The following is a 24662-nucleotide window of genomic DNA, read 5'->3' on the forward strand; positions in this document are numbered from 1 at the left end:
CCTTGATAAATTCTTAGTTGTATTATCTCATGATAATTTCGGTGCTTATTCATTATTTTTTCTCCTAGCATAATCTGAGTTTCTAGGTACTAACTTTGGAGATCCTTTATTGGCCTGGCTTGATTCAGCATCACTCTAGGTTCAGGAATCTTATTTCAGATCATGATACTCTTGAGGATCATCTGTTTATGGTTCGGCTGCCTCTCCACAGTCACTTGCAGCAGTGTCTGCCTTCCTCACCCCCACCTTCTTAGTTATACTTCTTACTGAATGTTGTAAGATTCTTGTTAACTACTTAGACTTTGGTAATATACAAATATCTAGTTTTTCTTTAAGATTTTCCATATGCAAATCTGTTTTAAAGGTCATGTGTGTTAAGCTATTGCCTCATTATTACCGTAATTTGACCACCTATTTTGTCTTGCTTTCTCCAGAAGGTGAAAGGTTTTACTTGGTGAAGTACAAGTTTTATGACAGCCTTTGTGATCTTAGCTTGATAGAAATAAATGTAATAATGTATTCATTTAAATATTTTAAGTGAATTGTTAATCAAATATTAATAAAATCAGTTAAGAATATGGTGTATCTTTTGTAGGAAAAGTGATATGTGTAATCTAAAAATAGTATTGTTTGCGCTTTATTTTCTTGTTAAAAAATTACATGAATTTTGAAAAGTAAATCAGTGCAAAAGCATTTTTTAGTAAAAAGTGAAAGTATTGTTTTCTTTTTCCATTAAAAATGTTTCTGTATTTACTTCCATTCCTTTCTCTATATTTCAACACGCTAGAGAATTTTCATTAAATGTTTAAAAATTACTGTTAAGATAGTGATGTGAATTACCTTTTCCTGCTTTGATAAGTTTCTGAAATGTTTATCTAATTTTTCCAATGGTTTTTGTTTGTTGGTACACTTAAACTCTTATCTTCTCTCTACTGTGTAGACAGTAGTTGCTCAATGAATTGATTTGATACAGAAACCAAGGGTAAGTGGAACCTAAGTGTTTGGATGCCAGTTGATGATCAGAAAGGAAGATAAACTGTTGAAGATTAATATTGGGGAAAAAAGTCTTGATATGTATAATGTTTATTTAGATGATTGATCAGGATACTGTGTGTTCAGTATATACTACTGAGAGCATACTGTATGTGCCAAATGTTACACTTGGCACCAAGAATACATCAATGAACAAAACATACACAATTTATGTCCTCATGAGACTTATAGCATATGGTATATATATCAGAAAATAAACAAGCACTTCCAACATAATGTGATAAATGAGGATATTGGCAAGAGAGTGGTTGAAATGGTAAACCATGGAGTCCTATTTAGATAGGGAAGTGAATACAGAAGTGGGCTAAATGAGGAGAAAGTAGAAGAATCAAGTGTCTGCAACTCTGAATGACAAAAATAGTTGCAGTTGATATAACTAATTTGAGCTGGAAGATTGTGGTCAGAGAATAAGATAATTTTCACATTTCCCTTTCAAAAAAGACAGGTGATGATGAAGTCTAGAGTGTGGTGTTATAGTGGCTAAAGTGGAGTTGCATTGAAAGTTGGCAGAGATCAAATGCTAATGATGTTCAAAGTAGCGTAATGGTTGGATTATCCATATGTATGTTAAATACTTCAGGGTTATGTAGCATTTGGGAGAGAAGAATATTGTGTGCCATGTATAAAGAGTTTTGAGTGAATAGTTAGGAATTCCTTGGAGACTAATAGTTCCCACCTGTGACCATATTGGAATCACCTGGGGAACTTTACAAACTAATAATGCTCTTTCCTTAACTTTGATGCACCTTGGAAAAATGGCTAGCTCTCATCCCTAGCTTCTCTGATTCAATTTGCATGTGGTGTAACGTGGGCAGTGAGACTTTAAATGCCCCAGGTGATTCCAAGGTGCAGGAATTGCACAGGAACAGGGGGTTTTACAGGAAACTGCCTGGGACTTATGATTGCGATCATGACCCAGCATCAAAAAGTGGGACTAAGTGATAAATGAAAAAATAAGCAACCTTTGAGAGGGTTGCTGGAGAAGCAGCTTTTACTTAAAGCCAACAGTGAGGGTTTTGAGGTGTGCTAGTTTTTATTGTGGAGCAGAGTAAACCTACAGGAAAGCTTTGGGAGGGAAGGAGGCAGTGGGAAGTAGGATAATGGAGGGGAAAAAAGCAAGAACAGTACAGTGGTTAGTGTACAGGTGAGTTCTGGTAAGTGAATAAATTTGTCTGTTGGTACTGACCAAAAACAACAGGGCATAGTGGGTTTGGAATTCATGTGGAAAGTACATTCATTAGTCCCACAGTGGATGACAGTTGGTAATGGGTTAATGGTTCTCAGGAGTTAGTTTCAACCTTGATGGGTTCAACATCATAGGAAATGGTAGCCTTGTACCCTTCTCTTTGTTACAGGGTTTGGGTTGATTGAGCAAGATCCATGGAGAGACCCAGAGTTCTGGGAGGTTAGTCTACAGGCTCCCTGGGGAGGGGTTAGAGGCATGGTCTGTTTGTTCTGCTACTGGCAGGTGGCAGCTTTGGAGCCTTAAGGCTTGGTCAGTTCTGCATAGCCTAGTTTTGTTTACTCCAATTTGCTGCTTATGTGATTTTGGCACTCTGCTGTACCTACTAATACTGGCAAAGCCTTCACTATTTCTTTACTTTTACACTTGATGCTTTTCAGGAAAAATTTTGTTTCCAGTTTCAGATTTGTGAGCAACTATTGATGGGTTCCCCCCCCCCCAATGTACAAGATGTGACATAGACTTAGAAATAATGAAAAAGGACCTTATGTATTACATAGGCAAACTTCCCTTATTATATATTAGAATTTTAAGTGTAGAGAGTCAAAGTGAGTTTCACAAAGAAACCACTCAGCCTAGATTAACTGACGTATAAACCATATATGGGCCTAAAGGTTTATAATTGTTAAACTGATTCAAATTTGTGGCAAGAATAAACGGGTTAGTTGCAGCTCGTTTAATCATTTTGACATGTAACTTTAAACTTGGGAAATGAGATCATCAGACCTCCCTGTCAACAGAGTGCAGCCAGTTTACTTTTCTTTTAAAATTAAAGCTTTTTAAAGTATAATACTTGAAGGCTGAAAGAGCTACCCTAGCTATGCAAATATACTATGAAATTACTTTTGAATGAAGAGTTCATTGAAAACATTCTAAAAAAATTTCGATATATTTTGGTCAAAATAAGGTAAGTAGTAATGTAGTAAATTTGATAACAGCCTGGTATAGAAATAAGAAAATTGTATGCTAAGTGGAAAACAAGACTTTTTGCATAATTATAGTGTATCATGTTAACTAGCAATTAAAACCCATGTGCTTTTACTAAGCAAAATGTATGTCATGATTAAAGCTTTTATACTTTTTAAAATTAGATGATTTTTCATACAGTGACCTTATTTCATATGTGTTTGAATTGTGGAATTAAAAGTAATTTTGGGGCGCCTGGGTGGCGCAGTCGGTTGAGCGTCCGACTTCAGCCAGGTCACGATCTCGCGGTCTGTGAGTTCGAGCCCCGCGTCAGGCTCTGGGCTGATGGCTCGGAGCCTGGAGCCTGTTTCCGATTCTGTGTCTCCCTCTTTCTCTGCCCCTCCCCCGTTCATGCTCTGTCTCTCTCTGTCCCAAAAATAAATTGAAAACGTTGAAAAAAAAAATTAAAAAAAAAAAAAAAAAAAAGTAATATTTTGAGGCTATGATACAAAGCAAATGAAGCCTATGATAGGTCATGGGGATTTAGGGTACATAAAAAAGATGGTTGTAACAGCTGGGTTATGACATGCGTTTTTGTATCTTTTGTATTCATAGTTTTCAGATGTACTTAGCAAAGTGAAAATTGAGGCACAATTATGCTAAATAGTGCTTGTTTTCCTTTTCTGTCCTTTTTTATAAGTTTTAGAGCACATGAGTGGGGGTGGGGGGAGAGAGAGAGAGAGAGAGAGAGAGAGAGAGAGAGAGACAGAGACAATCTTAAGCAGACTTCACGCTCAGCATAGAGACCAACATGGGGCTCTATCCCATAATCTTGGCATCATGACCTGAGCTGAAATCAAGAGTTGATGCTCAACCAACTGAGCCACCTGGGTGCCCCTCCTTTTCTCTTCTTGGATTGCGTTCATTGACTTATCTGATGTTTAGGTCGATATGAATGGTACTGATAGTTCTAAAACTCAGATGATATTTATTAAAAAAACTACACGACAAGTCAGTTGTCTCAGTCATCTTTCGTTACATCTTAATGTTTAAACAATACAGATTCAGGTGATTCAGAGGAATGTTAAAATTTTTCTTTGGTTATGACAGCTGACATCTTTTGGCTTAAATTTTCTAAGCCAAAATTATTTCTACTCTCCTGTATGGTGGGAAATTCTGGTAACTCAGGTCAACATTTGTTATGTTGGATTATATCGAAAGCTGCTTCCTGTGGGAAACTTTGGCTTTGCTCATTTGTTTTTGCTTTTGTCGGCCACCTTATAAAAGTAGGGTTGTGAGAACACTAGTGTCTTTAAGACTTACCTGATTTTTAGGTGTATGTGGGTTAACTCTAAATTAGAAATATAGACTACCAACATCTCAGACTGTATGATACTCAGTACAGAGCCCAAAAGATTTGATACTGAGGCAAAATCCCCAACAGTTATTTAATCCAACTTTTCTTCTAGACTCTCTTTCATCTAGTTTTTTGTTGATAATTGTGGTTAGATTCTCTAATTTTTGCACTTGGATATGTAGTTTGACCCCTAGAAAACCTTAATCTTAGAACACATTAGTTTTACTCCTTGCAGAATTGTCTTCATTGAATTGACTTTTAATGTTTATGTCCACTTTTATTTAAAGTCATTATGAGAAGCAATGTTGTTAAACTTTCTAATGACTTTCCTGCATAACTATTGTTGAGAACATTAACCAGTACTTCGTGCTTTGTTTTTCAGATAAATTCCTATATGATACAATTGTTTAAAAATTCAGAGCTGCAAATAGAGAGCACTAGTTAAGTGAGAGGAACCTTGGATATCATCTGTTTCCAACCTGTTTACAGATGAAGAAATTAAGGCCCAGAGAGGTCAGCTATAAGTAGCTGGCCTAGAACCCGAGTCTGGAAATTGTGTCTTCTAACAACTGACCCAGTTTTTTTTTTAAGTTTTTAAAAAAATTGAGATGAAATTGAAGTTGACATAGCAGAGTTAACCATTTTAAAATGAACAGTTCATTGGCATTTAGTATATTCACAGTGTTGTGCAACTACTACCTCTATCTAGTTCCAAGACATTTTCATCACCTCAAAAAGAAGACTTTATTCATTACACTTGTTCCCCATTTTCTCCCTCCTCCTCCTCCTCCTCCTCCTCCTCCTCCCCCCCCCCGCCACCCCCCCCCCCCCACCCCGGCAGTTGGCAGCCACCATTCTGCATTATGTCTCTATGGATGTAGCTATTCTGGATATTTCACATAAATGGAATCATACAGTTTGACCTTTAGTATATGGCATCTTTCGTTTAGCATAATGTATACATGTTGTAGCATGCATCAGTACTTTATTCCTTTTTATGGCTGATTAATGCTCTGTTGTATGTAGATACCACGATTTGTTTACATCCATTCACTTATTGACAGACATTTGGGCCGTTTCCACTTTTTGGCTATTATGAATAGTGATGCCATGAATGTATATGTACATGTATTTGAGTTTTCAGTCCTTTGGGGTATTTCGCTGGAAGTGAAATTTCTGGGTCACGTAGTAACTGTTCATTGTAGGGTCTTTCCATTTTACCTATCACCTAGTTTTATTTATTTTTGTTTCCTCTCTCCTCCACTATGATAAGAGCATGGTGACTTGGAAAAGAAAGTGAGCCAAAAAAAGTTTTTTAAAGGTATGAGCTCTTGGTATGTTTTATGCAATAGATTTTCAACCACACTTATCCTTTTTTTTTTTTTTTTGCTCCCTGTGGTTTATTGGTTTATTGAATTTGATTTTGGTTTGTTCCTTTCATTCAAACTGAAATTGTACTCCTTCATTTCTTTTTCCTTACTAGAACCCACGAGAATGGTTTTAGACATCTAAGTAAATTTATTTATTGTCATTTATGACAACGACCTGAAGATAATCAAAAAGAAGAAATAGCAACACAGATAGTCTTGGCTTCTTTCAAGGAGTTATGTTTAGGTTTTAATTGACTTAAGTGCAGGTCAGATTTCTTTGTCTTCCACTTGTGTTTTTGGGGTCAATTGGTAGGGCTTGGCAGTTTTTGTGTTGATCAAAAATTTTGAGACCATTGTATCACTTTAATGTATTTATTAAAACAATGCCTTATATTATACTTGATGAATGGTTGTTGTAGAAAATTTAAAGTAAATGCTTTAAGGTAGATTAAATAGTCATCAAATCTCTTGTTTTTGAGGTAAAGCTGATTTTGATTTAGTTGGACTAAATAATGACCCTCTGTCATTATTGAAGTGTCATATATATATATATATATATATATGTATTTCATTTTTTCTTTGGTTTTAATAATAAAATGGCCCTCACTGAATTATCTGTTTGCCTAGAAAGAAAAAAAAAAGTGTTAAACTATTGTTAACCCTGGAAGACCTAATTGAGTTTTCCTGTTCACTGAGAAAACTTATTCCAAATAAGATTATAAACCTACATTTATAGTACTTGAGGAAAGACTCTGGAGGTCATTATTATTATTTTTTTTTTTTACTTCAGTTTTAGAAGATAGAGATATAACAGGTACATAGAATGCATTTATTTCACTTTATGAAAAGTATTAGGTAAATTAGACTTTTTTTTTTTTTTTTAACATGCAGAGCACAGAGCAATTTTGGAATTATCTTAGGTGACAAGAATTTTATTGAAAAGGTAGATGATGAAATCAGTAAAATAAGAGTATTATTACAGTCATGCTTCATAGAACAGAGAAATGCCTTGCCTATTTAGCTACCTAGTTACCTTGTGACCCTCTTCAGCATTAGATTTTTGTTAGCCCCTGTGGTAGTGCTTTGCTATTATTATTATTGACTCTCTGTTACTGCCTTACTGCTGCTTTTATCCCTCTTAGTACCAATTGACAGTTTTAAGAGAAGATCTTATCAGTCATATCAGAGTCACCATTTTCGCTAGGCTACCTATGTTACTTGATAGAGCTTTTCTGCCAGGTCATCTCACAGAACATTAAACCGGCTATAGATATCCACCATTGTAGCTGTCTCTGGTCTATCATGGTGGGGGTATTTATGTGAATCAGAACATGGCGCTGTATTCTTAAGGAATCCTTCAGAAGATCCTTTAAGGTATGGAAGGCAGGTAGGACTTTTTTGAGAAAAGTCCAAGAAGGGAGGCATTATATCAGGTGAATACTTTGCTTGTCTTGAAGTTTTATATTTTGACATCGTTACTACATTTGCTTTAGGTGCTGCTTTATGGATTTCTGGGGTCTTAGGAGAAAACCATTTTATATTCCAAGTTTACGTCTTTCATGTAGTTAGAAAAATTTGCAAGAGACTTCCAAAGGGTTGCTTTAAGAGTAAATACATGTTTGAATTTGTTGTGTATGTACGCATAAACACACCCCTCACACTGTCATCTCGAGTTAACTTTTAAGCCATTTGAGTATGGGAGATCTATAATCCAATTCCATCTTTTCAAAGTGAGTAAACAAAAGTTGAGAGACATTTTGATTGCCCAGATTTGCACGATATCTTAGAGGAGAGCTATGATTAGAAACCGGAATTCCTAACTACTTCTGCCTTACAGTGTGTAGTGCCTATTTAGTGACTTAGAAAAACAAAAACAGCTTCTGTATTCCTGGCATTAATCTAATCTTGTTTAGGACTTTCCAGTTGGGAATCTTAATTGTAAGAAACAGAAATATACCCCAGCTACCTCATATAAAAAGGAGAATTCAGGGAAGTAAAATGAAACACAGCTGGTCCTGTGGGAACTGAAAAGCTGACTGAGATCTCAACTCTCTCAGTCTCTCTCCTCCTCTTCTTTCTCTCCTTCCCTCCCTTTCTTCCTCACCCTCTCTCCTTCTCCCCAATCCTTCTTTCTCCTTCTCTTCCACTTTGTCTTTCTTTCTCTCACAGGTAACCACAAAGTCTCTCATCTCAGCTTTGCAGGGTGTATTTGCTTCATTTTCAGTTTTTGTCTCAGTTGGTTTCCTGGCTTACTCATTGGCTTATCTGTTCCTTAAAATAGCCACCTCAGCCCCAGAATGTACATATTCTTTTTCAGGTCCATTGCCCACCATTGGCTGCCTACAATTTGTACTTTTTTAAGTTACTCACAGAGAGCCTAGCTCAGATCACTGATGAAGTCAGGTCTCACAAGGTATACATTGTCTGCTATTGTGTCATGGAAAGGAAGTTGACTTCCTAGAGATACCTGGTCTAGACCATGGTGAGGTTGGGGGAGGGAAACGTAAGTAGGATAATAGGATTCTTAGAGCTGTGGATGAAAGGATGGGATGAGTAGATGTAACCTGCTTTTTACATATGTAACAATTACTGGCTTTATATTTCAAATAAAAATTATTTTGTCTTGTTCACTCCTAAATAATTGGATGGCAAAGACTGAAAAGATCTTAGCATGGGACATCATATCCTATACATTTGTGCATTAAGTTCCATTAATTGTGAGTGAATCTCTGAAATGATAACTTGAGATACTTGATAATTCTTATTATCACTTCTAGACACATGCTTCTAGCGGCTATTTCTTTTTAGGTTTTTTTTTTTGGGGGGGGTCAGTTCTATTAGAAAAGGAGCCTCCTCCTGAATTCATTCATATATTCATATTCATACATATCACAGACTCTGAATTGTATTATGTTCCAGGAACTTTGGTAGCTATGAAGAGATAACGTTGAACATGATACCTAAGTTCCGTGCGGTAAAAGAACTTTAAATTTTGGAAACAGCTATACCTCTTGCAATTAATTAGAGGTCCGACTGTCTTTGTACCTTTGAACCCTTCAGCTACTGCTCAGTCACACCTATTTGACGTGTCTTCTTTTTACTAGGTTTTTTTCCTAGACCCTGGCATACATACAAATCTCTTCCCACTTATTCCTAAAACTACTGCAGTGTTGTTCTATGCTTACTACTCTATTATGCTGCTCTCAGTAAAATCATCAGTTACCATTTGTTGTCAAGTCCCCTGGACACTGCTGATAACTTCTTTCTTATGGAGATACTGTTAGCTTCTAGGACTCCACTGAGTTATGGGTTCTTTTTGTCTTTTTAAGCTTGCCTTCTCAGCCCTGGTCATGGGCTTCATTTTTCTTTTTCTGCCCTTTAAAATGTTGATGTTACCAGTATTTCAGTTTTGACTTGATGCTATCTTCATGATCTACTTCATTCTAATTTATAAGATTACTATTTGTGTGACAATAACTTCAAATTCTGTATCTGTAGCCAGAGTATTTCCTTGAAAATAACTTGTATTACTATATTCAGTTGCTTGCAGATTATCTTCACTTGAGGTCTTGTGTATTACCCTCAACATGCCCCTTAATGAACTTGACTTCTTCATCTACAAAACAAAACAAAACAATAAACATTCCCCCAACCCTGTTGTCCTTGGTGGTGTTTTGGGTGACTGGTTGTTCAGCCAGTTACTACTGAAGCTTAAAAAGCTATGATGATGGCTCTTTCTCATGCTCCATGCAGTTACGTACAAGGTTTATTGCTTGAGTCATCCAGATACTTCTCCAGTCTATAGACTTTGGTCCATCCACCCTACCTTTGCCCTGTTTCTGACTTTTAGATAACATGACTGTAATTGCCCTTCATAGGTTTTTCTGTCTCCAGTTTTGAAACCTTGCAGGTAGTTGATAGAATGGTTTAAACTTGAGTATCATGTATACTTCTTACAGTCTACTTTATAAAAACAACCTTCACTGGACTCCCCATGGAAGCGTTTCTTGCTTCAGTGCCTATTCCTGTCGTCTTTTTATCAGGTTCCCTGTTCTTTATCTGGCTATGTCCTGTTACTCTCTGAGACTAATCTTAGGTATCACCTGTTTCAGGTTGCTTCCTCTGATTTGTTGTCCTTTCTCCTCTTCATGCTGGATCAGATCACTTATTGCTTTGCAATAGCTGATGCATTTCTATCATTTTACTTACTGCATTTTTTTATATTTGTATATATGTGATTCTTTTCACAAGACTGTGAGCTTCTTGAGGCATGAACAGTGCTTTACTTATCTTTGAAACCGCAGAACTTGGCTATGGTGGGCACATGATAGATCTTAGTAAATGTTTAGTCAATTAATGAAAGAAGCTTCCAGTCTAGAAAGGCACATACATATGAATAACTCTGTAGAATTAAAAAAGAAAAATTTAATGTTTATTTTTAAGAGAGAGACAGAGTGCAAGCGGGGGAGGGCAGCGAGAGAGGGAGACACAGAATCCAAAGCAGGCTCTAGGGCCTGAGCCATCAGCACAGAACCTGATGCAGGGCTAAAACTCACGAGCCATGAAATTATGACCTGAGCGAAAGTCGGACGCTTGACTGACTGAGCCACCCAGGTGCCCCTGTAGAATTTTAAATAGTGCTGTGTAGACAGAGAATGCAGGGACTGAACATTCTCTCTATGGAGAGAGATGTCCTTGTGAGGGAGGACTTGTTTCATGGAACATGTAAGTTTGAGCTGGTACTTGAGGGGAATTTGATAGAGATTCTTGCTAAAGAGGAAAGATAATCCATCCTAAAGGATACACAGAAGAGAATGAGTTCTGCTCATGGAATAGCCAGGTATTTCAGAATCTTTTCAAAGGTCATTTTGGCAGTAAGGAGGATAGAAAAGAGGGGAGGAAGAAATTGTAGTCTTGCAGACTATAGTGAAGGTCTTGCCTAAGGCTTTAATGGTGAAGAGGGGAAGGACCCAAGAGATATTTAGGATATAAAATGTAATTGGTTGGATGTGACAGTTCCAAGAGGGGACAGTCCAAGATAACTCTGAGATTTATCTTTTCAGTAATTGGATAGGCACTGATGCTTCTTTTAAGTAAGGGAATATAGGAGATATTTAAGGTATGTAATGAGTTTAATTTTAGACATGATGAATTTGAGGTACCCATGAGAACCTTAGGCAGAAATGTTAAGTATGCAGTTCAGTGTAAGTTTTAGAAACTCAAGAGGGATATGTGGGCTGGAGGCACAGTTCTGAAAGTCACAGACAGTACATAAGAGGTAGTGAAAAGTGGTGGATTAGAAAACAAAGTTACTCAGGGATTGGATGTATAGAAGATTCTATGACAGTGAAAACAGAATCCTGGGAATTGCAGGCTTTTTTTTTTTTTTTTTTCTTTTTTTTTTTTTTTCTTAAAGATGATCAGGGCATATGTACAGAGCAGTATTAATTTTCCTTGATCCCTTTACTTATTTTGAAGGAGAGAGAGAGAGAGAGGGAGGGAGCACAAGTAGGGGAGGGGCAGAGAGAGAGGGAGAGAGAGAATCCTAAGCAGGCTTTACTCTCTGCACTAAGACCAGTAATGGGGGTCGATCCCAGGACTGTGAGATCATGACCTGAGCTAAAATCACCAGTTGGGACACCTAACCTCCTGAGCCACCCCATTGCCCCTCCTTTTATCCTTAACCACTTTAACAGATTTCAGAAGTTTCCTGTTTGTAATCCCTATTTGTGATTTCCTAATTTTTTTTCCTTCCTTTTTTTACCCATTGGATTCTTCTAGAGACTATTAGCTTATTCTTCTTTAAAGTGTTTGTTGTCAGACTAAACTAGGGAAAAGGAAAGGCCTGACTTAGATATGTGAATTCAGGTCTCTTCCATGAAATGGGCACATGCATTTATACCTTTGCTTCCACTAAGTAATAGACTGTTGCCATTTTTAAAACATGTTACTCTTGGTTTATCTTCTGTTTTCCCACTTTTGATAATGACATAGTTATAGGTCAACATTTGGCATCTTTAAAACAGCTGTGAAGTTCTGACGATAAATTACATCTTGGACCCAGAATCAGATAAACCTTAGCAGGTGTTGGTACTGTGGCAATACTGAGGACTTCCTGGCTCATTTTCATGGGGGTTATTGCCACTCAATTTTATCTCATTGTTCCCTTGCAGGCATGTTATTCTTTGATATCCAAATTTTTCATTTTTCAAGAAAAGCCTGAAATTCCGATTTGTATGTGATGTTTTAAATGTTTATTAAGAATTAAAAAAAAACATTTGTTGGCTAAATAAAACACACCACTTTTTGATCCCTTTCTCCAACCTTAAATTGTTTATAACAAAGATCAACCAGAGATCAACCAAAGATCTCAGAATCACCTACTGAGATATTTGAGATATATTTGGTTCTATTGCATATTAGGATAAGAGAGGAAACTTGACTGGAAGCCACAGAAGACTATGGTGGAAAAGGAGACAGGTTCAATCCCTTAGTTTGGAAGATTGAATAATAATTGGGTCATGAAGTCAAATGGGCTGAGACTTACTCCACATGCAGTAAGTATTCTGACAGTGAATTTTCCTTACCCTCTGCTCCTTGTTTGCTGAGGTCTTGATTCTGAACACTTAGGGAGGATATTTTTCTATTATTTTATGCTGAGTATTTAAGTACAGAATTAAAACACCCTCCCTCTCCTCTCTCTCTCTCTCTCTCTCTCTCTCTCTCTCTCTCTGTGTCTCTCTCTCTCTCTGTGTCTCTTTGTTTCTGTCTCTGTCTTTCTCACACCCTTCCCACTCTACTTTGTTGTTTTGCCCCAAGAATGCAACCCAGATAAATAATGCTTCTGTCAGTTTCAAGTTCAGAACACCTAATTTGTTAGGGCTTACGGTATTATCTTGATTTATTTCTTTTTGTTGAGTCAGTTTTTATAGGAAGTCTCCTACTCATTCCATGGGAAAATCAGAGAGATATATTGGAGCTTACCTTTGGCTTTTCTGCTTTTTCTTCATGGGAGGGAGGAGTAATGATTCTTGCAAGTGGAACTGTCATAGTTTTGATTGTGCATGTTTTAGCAACAGCTTTTTCTTGTAAGTAAATAAATTTCATTGGTATAAAAATTAGAACTTACAATTAAAAATTATATTTAAGGGGCACCTGGGTGGTTCAGTTGGGTGAGTGTCCAGCTTCAGCTCAGGTTATGATCTCATGGTTCCTGAGTTTGGGCCCCGCCTAGGGCTCTGTGCTGACAGCTCAGAGCCTGGAGCCTGCTTCAGATTCTGTGTTCCCCTCTCTATCTGCCCCTCCCCACTCATGCTCTGTCTCTTTCTGCCTCTCAAAAATAAAGAAAACTAATAAAAAAAATTTAAAAAAATATATTTAAAATAGTGCCACAAAATGTTAGAATTTGATGATTAATTTTTGAATTCACTGGCTTTTCACCATATCATAGTAGATTATAAGAGGTATTTATTTACTAGGAGCCTTGAATAAGGGAAGTGTAATTTTCTTTGGGTGGAGAGGGGACTCTAAGTGGAATTGAAGTATGTGCTGGTATATTATATCAACCAAAATTTTGATGATCTAATAATTATCCATACTTAGGTGATACATATTTTTTATATGTTTGTAGTTTATCTTAGAGTTTTCTGTGTCAGAGTGGTTGATCTCTAGTTTCCTATACTAAGATGAGAGATTATGAAATTTGTGAAGTGAATTTAAATAGTTAATTTTAATATATAAAAATAGTTTTGTGGGTTTTTTTTTTACATTTTATTAAAAGTTGTATGAATTTTGAGTTTGACTTTTAGCATTTGTTCTTTTAATTTATGACTGATGGCATCTTGTTATCATTTTCTCTCTTTGTGAAATCATTTTGTACGTGTGATTATTTATATGTAGTTTTTAAAAGATTTTTCGGTGAGCAATTTTCAGTTTACGAATTGGGGGAAAGGTATAGAGATTCCTATCTGTTTTCTGCTCTCATATACATGTAGTCTCCCTTATATATCTCTCACAAGAATGGTAGATTTTGTGGAGGCTAAACTTAAATTGATCCATGATAATCACCCAAACTCTAGTTTACCTTGGGGTTCACCTTTGTTCGTGTTGTACATTTGGTGGGTTGCAGCAGAAGTGTAATAACATATCCATCATAATATCATCCAGGGTGTTCTCAGTCCCCTAAAAATTCTCTGTACTCTTTACTTGTTCATCTTCCTATCTTGTCTCCCTCAACCACTGATGTTTTTATTGTCTTCATAGTTTTGCCTTTTGTAGAATGTTATATAGTTGGAATCATACAGTATGTAACTTTTTTATATTAGCTTCTTTAACATTGTAACACACATTTAAGGTTCTCCATGTCTTTTCATGGTTAGATAGCTCATTTCTTTTTAGTGGTGAATAATATTCCATTGTTTGAACGTACCACAGTTTATCTACTCAGCTACTTTAGGACATCTTGGTTGCTTCTAAGTTTTGCCAGTGATGAATACACTTGCTTTAAATAAATTCTGTGCAGGTTTTTATAGGCATGTTTTCATTCCTTGTGGGTAAATACCAAGGAGCATGATTTCTGGATCATATGGTAAGAGTATATTTAGTTTTGTAAGAAATTGCCAAATTGACCTCCAGAATGGCATTTTACCTTTCCACTAGCAGTGTATGAGATTTCCTGTTGTCCCACGTCATGTCAGTATTTGGTGTTGTCAGGGTCCTGGATATTGGCCATTCTGATAGATGTGTGGTGGTATCTCATTGTGGTTTTAATTCACATCTCCCTGATGACATATGATGTAGAATATCTTCTTACATGCTTATTTGCGTGTATATCTTCTTCAGTGAGGTGTCTATTAAAGTCTTTGGCTCATTTTTTAATTAGGATTGTTTGTTTTCTTATTTTTGAATTTTAAGAGTTCTTTGTATATTCTGGATAACTCCTTTATCTGATGTGTCTTTTGCAAATATTTTCTCCTAGTCTGTGGCTGATCTTTTAGTTATTGTGATACTATCTTTTGCTGAACAGAAGTTTTTAATTTTAATGAAGTGCAGTTTATCATTTATTTCTTAATGGGTTGTCTTTGGTGTTGTAGCTAAAAAGTCATCATCATGCTCAAGGTCATGTAGGTTTTCTCTTATGTTTTCTTCTGGAGTTTTATAGTTTTGTCTTTTACTTTCAGGTCTTTGATCTATTTTGAGATCTATTTTTATGACAGTTATATGTTGTCTTAAATTCATTTTTTTTTTTTTTTTTGCATATGGATGTTTATTTTTCCCAGTATCATTTGTTGAAAAGAATGTCTTTGATTATGTGTAGTTTTTTGGAAGTTCTTGAATAGTGCATTTATCCTTCACAACTTACTTTGTTGCCATTTATAAATGGAATCTTTAAATATATTTAGGGATAACATTATAAATAGCCTTGAGCATTGGGCTTAAATTCAGTAAACAAATGATATTCTTTGTCCTACTTTTAAATCCAAGGGTACTTTCTCTTGAATAGCCTTAGCATCTGTGAATCTTTGTTCAGTTGGAGTTTTTATTTTTGGAAATTACCAGAACTTTAGTGAATAAAGTTTGTAATCAGTTTTGGGCAATACCATTTTGATGGAAAAAAAGTAGGTGACTGTAAAGAAAAGAGATTGATTTTCTTAACTGCAAAATTGCCTTTTGAAGGCAATTTCAAAGGAGTTTGCTCTAGAGGCTTTATCTTTTCTGTATTTCCACTTTGTAAATCTTTTTATTGTGATACTTAATCACTGTTCTATGTTGTCATTACAAGTGTATTTTACTTATTTAGTTTGTGAGCATATTGAGGACAGAAACTGATACATCTTTGTATAATTAAGGCCCAGTACATTGCTATGTAATTATTATAGAATCATATGAAATCCCCCAAAATAATTATTTTGAATAGTTGTTCTTATATAAAACGTGCACATAACCACGCAAAAAATAGGATGTTAAAACTCATTACTTAGTTGCATATTTAAAAGAATCTTTTTCTTCTCTTTTTCTTTTCATTTCTTCTCTTTTCTTTTTGAAAGAGACACATGTGAGTAGGGGAGGGGCAGAGAGAGAGGGAGACACAGAATCTGAAGCAGGTTCCAGGCTCTGAGCTGTCAGCACGGTTCCCAACGTGGGGCTCAAAACCATGAACCATGAGATCATGACCTGCACTGAAGTTGGATGCTTAACTGACTGAGCTACCCAGGGGCCCCTAAAAGAATAATAGCCAAGTGTATGTTGCTCTACTGTGAACTAATGATAGGAAATTTTTAATCCCAAATTATTTTCTGGGGTGTAAACATGGAGCATGTTTGTGGGCTGTTTATTTTGTGAAGTGGTTACTTAAGAAATTCAAGTACATTTGCTATGTACGTAAATTTTGTGATTATTGTGTATGTTTAAACAATTTTTTACTAAAGCATTTCAAGCATTAAAAGTAGAAAGATTAATGAATTCCCTATCCTCATGCCCAGCTTAGACATTTAACACATGGGCAGTTACGTTTTATCTATATGTTTTTTCACTTTTTCCCCAGTCTCTACTTACAGAATTATTTTGAAGTGTATTCTAGATATAGAATTTAATCTGTAAATAATTCCTCATGTGTCTGTAAAACATAAAGATTCCCTTTGTTAAAATATAACCATAATGTCATTCTACCAAGTAAAAAATAAGCAGTAACTTAATATCATTAAATATCCAGAAAATATTAAGAATTACCCATTACCCATTTCTCTTTTCCTTCCTCATCCTTTTTTCTCTTTTCCTTTCTCCACTGTATTTCCTTTAAAATCAAGTTGAATAAGCTCTACATATTGCAATTTTACCCACAGATTCTCCCAAACCCTCTTCCTTCCTCCCTTGCCCCCTTCTCTTATATGGGTTTTCTCTTACCCTTCATTTGTTGAAGGAACTCTGTGTTTTTTGCCCTTTAGTGTTTCTCACAGTCTCGAGTTTTTGCTTAGGTCATCTCCATGGTGTACTGTAACATTTTCTCTAGTCTTCTGATTTCCTGACATCAGATTCAGGTTTGATTCCCCCTCCATACAAGAATATTTCATAGATGGTGGTGTGTTTTTTTCTTTCAGGAAGCATATGATAACTGGTTTGTGTTCGTTCTTTCTCTCCCTCCCTCCTTCCCTTCTTCCTCTGCTAGACCTCTAATATATTAAGGATTGCAATATGGTGCTATTCTGATTCAATCATTTCTTCTTTATTATATGGAATATTTCCTTAAAGAGAAATTAAATTTTCATAAACTTTCTGATTACCCTGATAAATGCTTAATTCTGTGCCACTTTTCAAACAGAGTTGCACCCTTTAAAGGTCATTAATGGAATTTAAAAAAAGTCTTCATATTTTCATGAACTCAAATATTTGAAGTGCTCCCGTCCACTGCAGTTACTAATCTTAGTGATGCCATCTTTAACCAATTAAAGCGTTTTCAGGTTGTCTTGAGTCCTTTTTTTAAAGTTTATTTGTTTGGGGGCTCAAACCCATGAACCGTGAGATCATGCATGACCTGAGCCAAAGTCAAGAGCCTGACTGAACCACCCAAACGCCTCTCCTGAGTCCTTCTGACTTGTCCTCAGTGGTCTATAGTAGCTTTCTGGTATATCAAGGTACACAGGCCCAGTTTAAACTTATTTCCTGCCCCAGTCTTGGAATCAACCATTGCTTCACTATCCCTGGTTTGCTTTAGTGGAACTGTCAACACTATTTTTCTACTGAAGCACACTATTAGATTTTCATTGTTATTGTTATTAGAGTGCATATCACTAATGATCCACAGTTGAATAACTGTATTGTAAAATCACTTAAAATAGTTTCTCTGTGTGGTTATTCCACATTAGTAGTATATAGTTAGATTGATTTTACTTTGCTTTTGATGGTATAAACGTATTTATACCATTACAAAATCAGATCCACACAACAAAGTATTTTTAGATGTCTAGTTCTTATAATTGTCTCCTCTACCTCCATTTTCTTCATTCCTCATAAATCATTTAAAAAAGTATCTGTATATACTTATATTAAAAAAATAAGCAAATGTGTGTTTATTTCTAACTCTCTTTCTTAGGTGAATGATAGCTATACATACTTTACTAATATGTAGTTGAATTCAGAATAATCAGGGTCAATATGCTGATACAAAAAAAAAAAATGCAGTTTGTGTAGAATACATAGAACTGGTATTTTCCGTTCTGATATCTTGATGGATTCTAGTAGCACATAATTAGAAATTTAACTGTCTTATTCTTTGGTACGTTTAAAATTTTTGCGTTAATCAGTTATTTTTTAGGGAATACTTTTCCTTTTTGTATGTCATATATATATACAACATGTGTACACATATGTCATCTATATACACACATATGTTTGTCTCCTTCATAAACAAATTAAAAATAGACCTTTATCTGCCAAATGGAAACATTAGGAAAAGAATCTATTTTGCTTCTTTTTGATGGAGATTGAAGGTTTATTATTTAAACATATCTCTATTATTTTTGAGATTTATTACTTACATAGACTCCAAAACAGTATGTGTAACTAGAAATATGTAGTCTCTGAAAATCTCTTTTGATTAATTTATTTCATTCTTGTGTATCTACTAGAGACCTTTTATTAGAAATTCGGGAAACTTTGATAAAGTAGTTTTTCAATTTGAGGCTTTGAGTATTTATTGGAAGTCTGTCAGGACTATTCTTTGCTATACTGCCTCATCCACATTTTAAATAATTTTATGATTTTTCCTGTATAAGAGAAAGTGTTCAGTTAATACAGTCTTTTGTTTTCTTTTGTTTTCAATACTACAGTTACATCAAGACTCCAATTCAGTGATTCCCAGTGTATGGGCTGTGGGGATGAGAAGAGGGTCTGCAGCCTATAACGTAGTTTGTATCCTGAATAAACAAATGCATATTATGAATGTACCTGCTATTGTTTTCAAACTGTGTATAGGTATGTGGTAATTGACAGTAATCTAGTTTAAAAAACAGTAATTTATTGTAGCTTGTATATTCTTTGTCATTGGATGCTAGGAGTCCTGATTGTGTATAATTGTGTGGTAGTCTATGACCTTTTATAACTACTGCTCTAATAAAAAGTGAAGGGTTTGTTCAAGCGGTCATCTGTATATTTGTATATAATTCATTCTTGAAAATCTGTAACAGTTGAACAATACACTTTTCTTGTAAGGGAGAAGGTTCTATTACCAGAGAACTAAAAATACACACCCCCGATTGGGAGAGGTAGGAGAAACTCCACAAGTATCCAGTGGCTGTTACCTTTGCAGGTTGGGTATTCAGCCATCTTGGAGACCAGGGTCATTGACTGAGGTGTCTACCCTTTCCACAGGCCCTCTATCTCCCCTGGCTCAATACACCCGATCACAGTAGTCTTTAACTATCCTCCCAAGAATATACTAAGTATCTTAAGTAAGAGTGAGTGGAAGAGGATCTTTATTCCTGTGTCCCTGGAGTGTGAAAAGCAGGGTTTGGGACCAGTTGGCCCAGCAAATGTACTCATGATCCCTGTGTGGCTCCTGTTCTGTGACTTCCTCCCTGAAAAGGAAATAATAAGGTGGGATGCCGTGAGCATGTGTTGAGGCAGCCTAAGGAAAGCTTTTTTGTACATCAGTCTCGTGGAAGAACAAAGTCCAGCTTTTTGAGTGATTTTTGAGAGTGGGAATTTGGTATGGTTTGTACTAGAAAGAATGTATAGCTCTGCTTAAAGCCATAAGGTGAGGGGTGGAGGAGCACTTCAATTTAGGCTGCTTTTCCTTTTCACTTTTCCTAGACCTTCTTCCTTTCTTGCCATTTCCCCTTTCCCCTCCTTTTCTCCCTTCCCCTTTCCTTCTATCCCCTTCATTTTACTTCTCTAGTTAGTAAATTAAATAGTTACATAATTAGTGAACAACTTCTTTGTACCAGGCTTTGGTTAAATTATTATATAATGTTGAATAAGACAAGGTTCCTATAGTTACAATAAGGCCACTCTTCTTATGAGTACTTATTTTTTTTGTTAAGTAAGTAAAGTTTCATAAGAAGTAAGATTTCATAAGAAATCATATGACTTCTGTGACCCAAATTGGCGCTGAAGTAGTATCAGTTTTAAGATTCTCATCCCTATCTGTCTGGCTGCCCCATGCCATATAATGTGTTCAGATATACCAGGTCATTATAACTCTGAGGGTGGTTGACCCATTCTAGTGAGACTTACATCACAGTCTGACGTCCATGTTGTGGGAGCTCTGACCATCTGTTTTTTATGTGATCTAAAATAAAATAGCTCTTTCCACTTAGTCCCATTCTCCTATAGCCAGGAGAATCTGGGTCTGGCTTTGCATTGAAATAGCTGTGTCATTATGAAGAAAGTTACTTAATCAATCTATTACAGTTAGATTTGACTTGAGAGTCCACTTACTGTGCTAATGGGAACTTTGGATCAAAGAGAGTGATTTTGCAGAGGTTACACAGAATGTTAGTGGTAAACTGACTCGGTATTTTCTTTGTGTTCTTACTACTATATGATGCTACCTTTACTATCGTAAGAGACTATGGTGAGGAACAGATGAAATAGATATCAACAGGACTTGATAGGCATAAAATATTACAGGGAAAATTATTTCCACTTGCTTCCTGTTGTCAGGAGGCATTATCCTTTCTTGGTTCTTGAACATCTTGGAAGCAGGGGTCAGTTTTTATGTCTATGTGTCCCTGTGCTCAAAGCCACACTGATGTGTATAGGTGTCAGGACATACTCATAAATTGAGACCCTTGAAATTCTTTCCATTACTTATGTAGGGTATACATGGTTATATTGATTTTCTAATAATAAAAGTTATATACTTATATTCAGACCAGGGATTTATTATATTCATTACAAGACATTTTCTGACTAATATCTTGGGAAGCGTATTAAATTGATTAATTTTTGGATAAAGGGAAACACTCGTTGATGATTTTAACATTCTTTTCTTTTTGTGATTTAACTTTAGGTAGTTGTCAGTGACAAATTTTAAGGTTTAATAAGGAGCTGGGATTTCCCTAGAATCAAATCTCACTTTTATGCTTACTAGCTTGCATGACCTTGGGCAGTTTTTTATTTTAAGCTTCTCTGTGCCTTGGTTTCTCTCTTGCTAAACTAGGAATAATTGTGATTAAGGTAAAATTGAATACAAGACCAGGGACTCATTTACTCCCCACAACAGCCACATAGGTGAGGAAATTAAGGCATTTGGTGATTACCCAACTAATAAATAGTAAAGGTGAGATTTGCACTCAGTCTAACTCCACTGGGGCACTATGCTGTACTAAGTTCTTGATTACTTCATAAAATGTTCTGAGAAATAAATGAGATAGTGTTTAGAATGTTTGGTACAGTTTTGGTTCTCAAAGCTTTTTGAATTTTTGAGTTGTGGAAAAGGTTTTGTGGACCTAGTGATTAAGGAAAATTATAAATAGGTAGTTGTTCTTAGTTCTAAACAGTTCTGATAGCTTGTTAGAAATGAAAGAATCACAGAGATAATGGATCAGCATCTGCATTTTAAGAGTCTGTATTTAAGGTCCTTAAAGTTTGAGAAGCACTAGAGTAGATGATTTTGAAAATTTCTTCCAATGCCTAGTTGATAAGTCCGTGATTTTAAGGAATCACATAGCATGGGTATTTCGGTGTTGATTATTGTATTTAGAGGAGAAAATGATAATATGTCAAGTATTATTTTAATGTAAATCACTGTAATAGAGATCTGTTTCTATTTTTTGGCTTCCATGGTAGGTCAGTTCTTGAGGTAATGAATACTTATTTGAATTTGTAAAAAGTTTCTGATGTGGTACAGAATTATCCTAAATTTTATCATTTTAGGAAATAATTAGAACTCAAGATTTTTATATGGTTATGGTGTAAGATTAGTTGTTTTTCTTAATCTCACCAAATAATAACATTATAATATCAACCAATTACATTATATCTGGGAACACTTGGAATAATATGAAACTTTCTAGTTTTGGACAATTCACTATTCTGGTGTTTCCATGAACAGTTTAAAATTTGACGTTAACTATAAATGAGCTCCTGACTTGCTTGATTTGACATGCTTAATTTTATTAGTCTCTGGAATATAAAAATTTCTTTCACAATTAAAGAAAGGGTCTTCTCTTGTAGAGTTTTAAAACTATGACAGTAATGTCTATTTTGTTCACTGTTAAGTCACTAGTGCCTGGCACATTGTGATAGATATTGACAAGTGTTTGTAGAATGAATGAGTAATAATTCATTATTGTGATAGATATTGACAAGTGTTTGTAGAATGAATGAGTAATAATTCATTTTTTTGATCATTTTGCTACCATTTTCAAATGAGAAGAGACAAGATTCTGAAAACTTATGTTTTAGACATTCGAGCATCTACCATGGTAACTAACTGCTGCATTAAATAATCTTCCCCATATTAACTAACTGTGATTCCTCTTTAAAATTTTTTTTTAATTGTGAGATGTATGATTCACATAGAAGAAATATTACATTTATTCAGTTTAAGGCAAACAGTTGATTAAGAAATAGAACCCTACTGAATATTTGAGAAGCCTCCTGTGGGTTGTCCTCCAATTGCGTGCTCCCTTCCTTTATCTACAGAGGTAGCCAGTTTGCTTCGTTTCATTTTTTTTTTTTTTAATTTTTTTTAACGTTTATTTATTTTTGAGACAGAGAGAGACAGAGCATGAACAGGGGAGGGGCAGAGAGAGAGGGAGACACAGAATCGGAAGCAGGCTCCAGGCTCTGAGCCATCAGCCCAGAGCCTGACATGGGGCTCGAACTCACAAACCGTGAGATCGCGACCTGAGCTGAAGTCGGATGCTTAACCGACTGAGCCACCCAGGCGCCCCTGCTTCGTTTCATTTTAAAACCTCTTAAAATATCCAAGCAGTAAGTTGTTTAGTTTTGACAAACTGGCTAGCAAGCATAAATCTAACATTGTAAAGAAAAAATAATATTGTAAATATTAGGCCAGATCTCAATGGAGAAGATAGATTGATTAAAGTATTTGGGTCATAGTCTGGTTTCAGCTTTCCTGAGAGTGTATGAGAACTCTTTGCAGGAATTCAGTGGATAAGGTTTTGAGTGAATCTTGGGAAATAGCATCTGCTTTCCATAGTTGGGCCTCTGGCAGTACTGTAGTGTGGATCAGGTACTGGATGTTCAGCAGAAGGATTGGACTGCTTTTGTATTTTAAATCCCCATGGTTTACTTTCAGCTCTTAGAAGTCAGAGACCACTTCTGTAGGTGAAATAGTTTCCCCAGCTGATTCAAGGAGGAAATCATGAGGTCAGAGCAGAAACTTCATCAGTGGGTGTTCTGTCCTCTGGTTAAAAAGATAATAGTGGCCAGAATGAGGAAAAAGGATAATAAATACAAACGAACAAGATTGAAGTAGCCTTATATAGAAGAAGAAATATTTAAAATTTCCACAGAGTGACATTAAAGAGGATATGAATAAATGGAAAAACATTACTTGGGGTAGGAAGACTCATTATTATAAATTATAGTTAAATAAATCTTTTCTAAGATTTCTGTTCATATGTCATCTAGCCGAAAGCTTCTTATATAGTCCTATATATATAACTTATATAGCAATCATATGTAATTGCTTTATTTTTCTCCATAGCACTTTTCCCTGGCTGATATAACTGTACATTTATTTATTACTTGTTTTTTCCCCTTCTGGAATGTAAACTTATGCAAATGTGTAAATTTATAAGAGTATGCTTATCTCTCTCTTTTCTAGAAAGTAGCCTTATGAGGATATGTTTTATTCCTTGTGGTTTCCCCAAGCACTTTCAGCTTATAGCACATAAGAAACATTCATTGACTGAGGAATGAATGAATAAATAAAATGTTCTTTCTCTCATAATCCATAGAACTTACTGTCTATTCCAGTTTTTTGGTCATTAATTTTGTTCACTTTAGCATCTTATAATGCTTTCTATTATTTTCTTTTGGTTCAGTGTCTAATTGTTTCATTCCTGTAAGACATTCTTCTCTGTGCTCCTTGATGGCAGGAATGGGACAAGTGCATCCTTTGTAGGCCTCACAGTACAAGGCAAATGCATGTAGGAACTTACTGAATTGAATACGTTTATTTATTCGTAAGGACTTAAATTGCTAAAATCCAGTTTGCTTTCAACAAAAGGAGTATTTTAAATATATAATACAGTATAATTCTAAACAAAACAGGGTTTTTTGTTTATTTTTAAGGATTGAGAATTTTGGAGATTTTTTTGAGCTCATGGTGTATTTTGGTAACTGAAAATTGGAAGTTGTGCAATTATAATTTTATAAATTTCTATGTAAATTTGAGTAAAATTTTCAGTGAGATGTGGATTTCTTACCTTGAAATTTTAAGTTTTAAAAAATGTTATACTGTATTTCTGTTGGAACTTAGTTTTAAGATGAAATACTCTAAACATGTACAACTTTGGAGGCTATTTAACCTTTTATATATATGTGTGCATATGTAAATGTTTTTATAAATACTTTTTTTATCATTTCTCATGCCAGCATATCATTCAACAGTTTGTGTAATGATTGCTTTTGTGCTTTTACATTGCCACTAGATTTTTAAAAAATCATTGCTGATGTAGTATAAATCCCTTTCTACATATAGATTCTGTATATTGTTTCTTAGAGATAAGTCTCCAAGAATGTAGTTAACATTTTCAAAAAC

The 24662-nt window shown here is 35.4% G+C and overlaps 1 protein-coding gene across 6 annotated transcripts in view; it reads left to right on the forward strand.

The window, feature by feature from the left end:
• SNX13 (sorting nexin 13) overlaps positions 1-24662 on the forward strand; it is a 136380-nt gene that overhangs the window by 19929 nt on the left and 91789 nt on the right. The window lies entirely within an intron of this gene.

Source organism: Neofelis nebulosa, chromosome 4 (assembly GCF_028018385.1).
Source record: "Neofelis nebulosa isolate mNeoNeb1 chromosome 4, mNeoNeb1.pri, whole genome shotgun sequence".
Classification (NCBI taxonomy): Eukaryota; Metazoa; Chordata; class Mammalia; order Carnivora; family Felidae; genus Neofelis; species Neofelis nebulosa.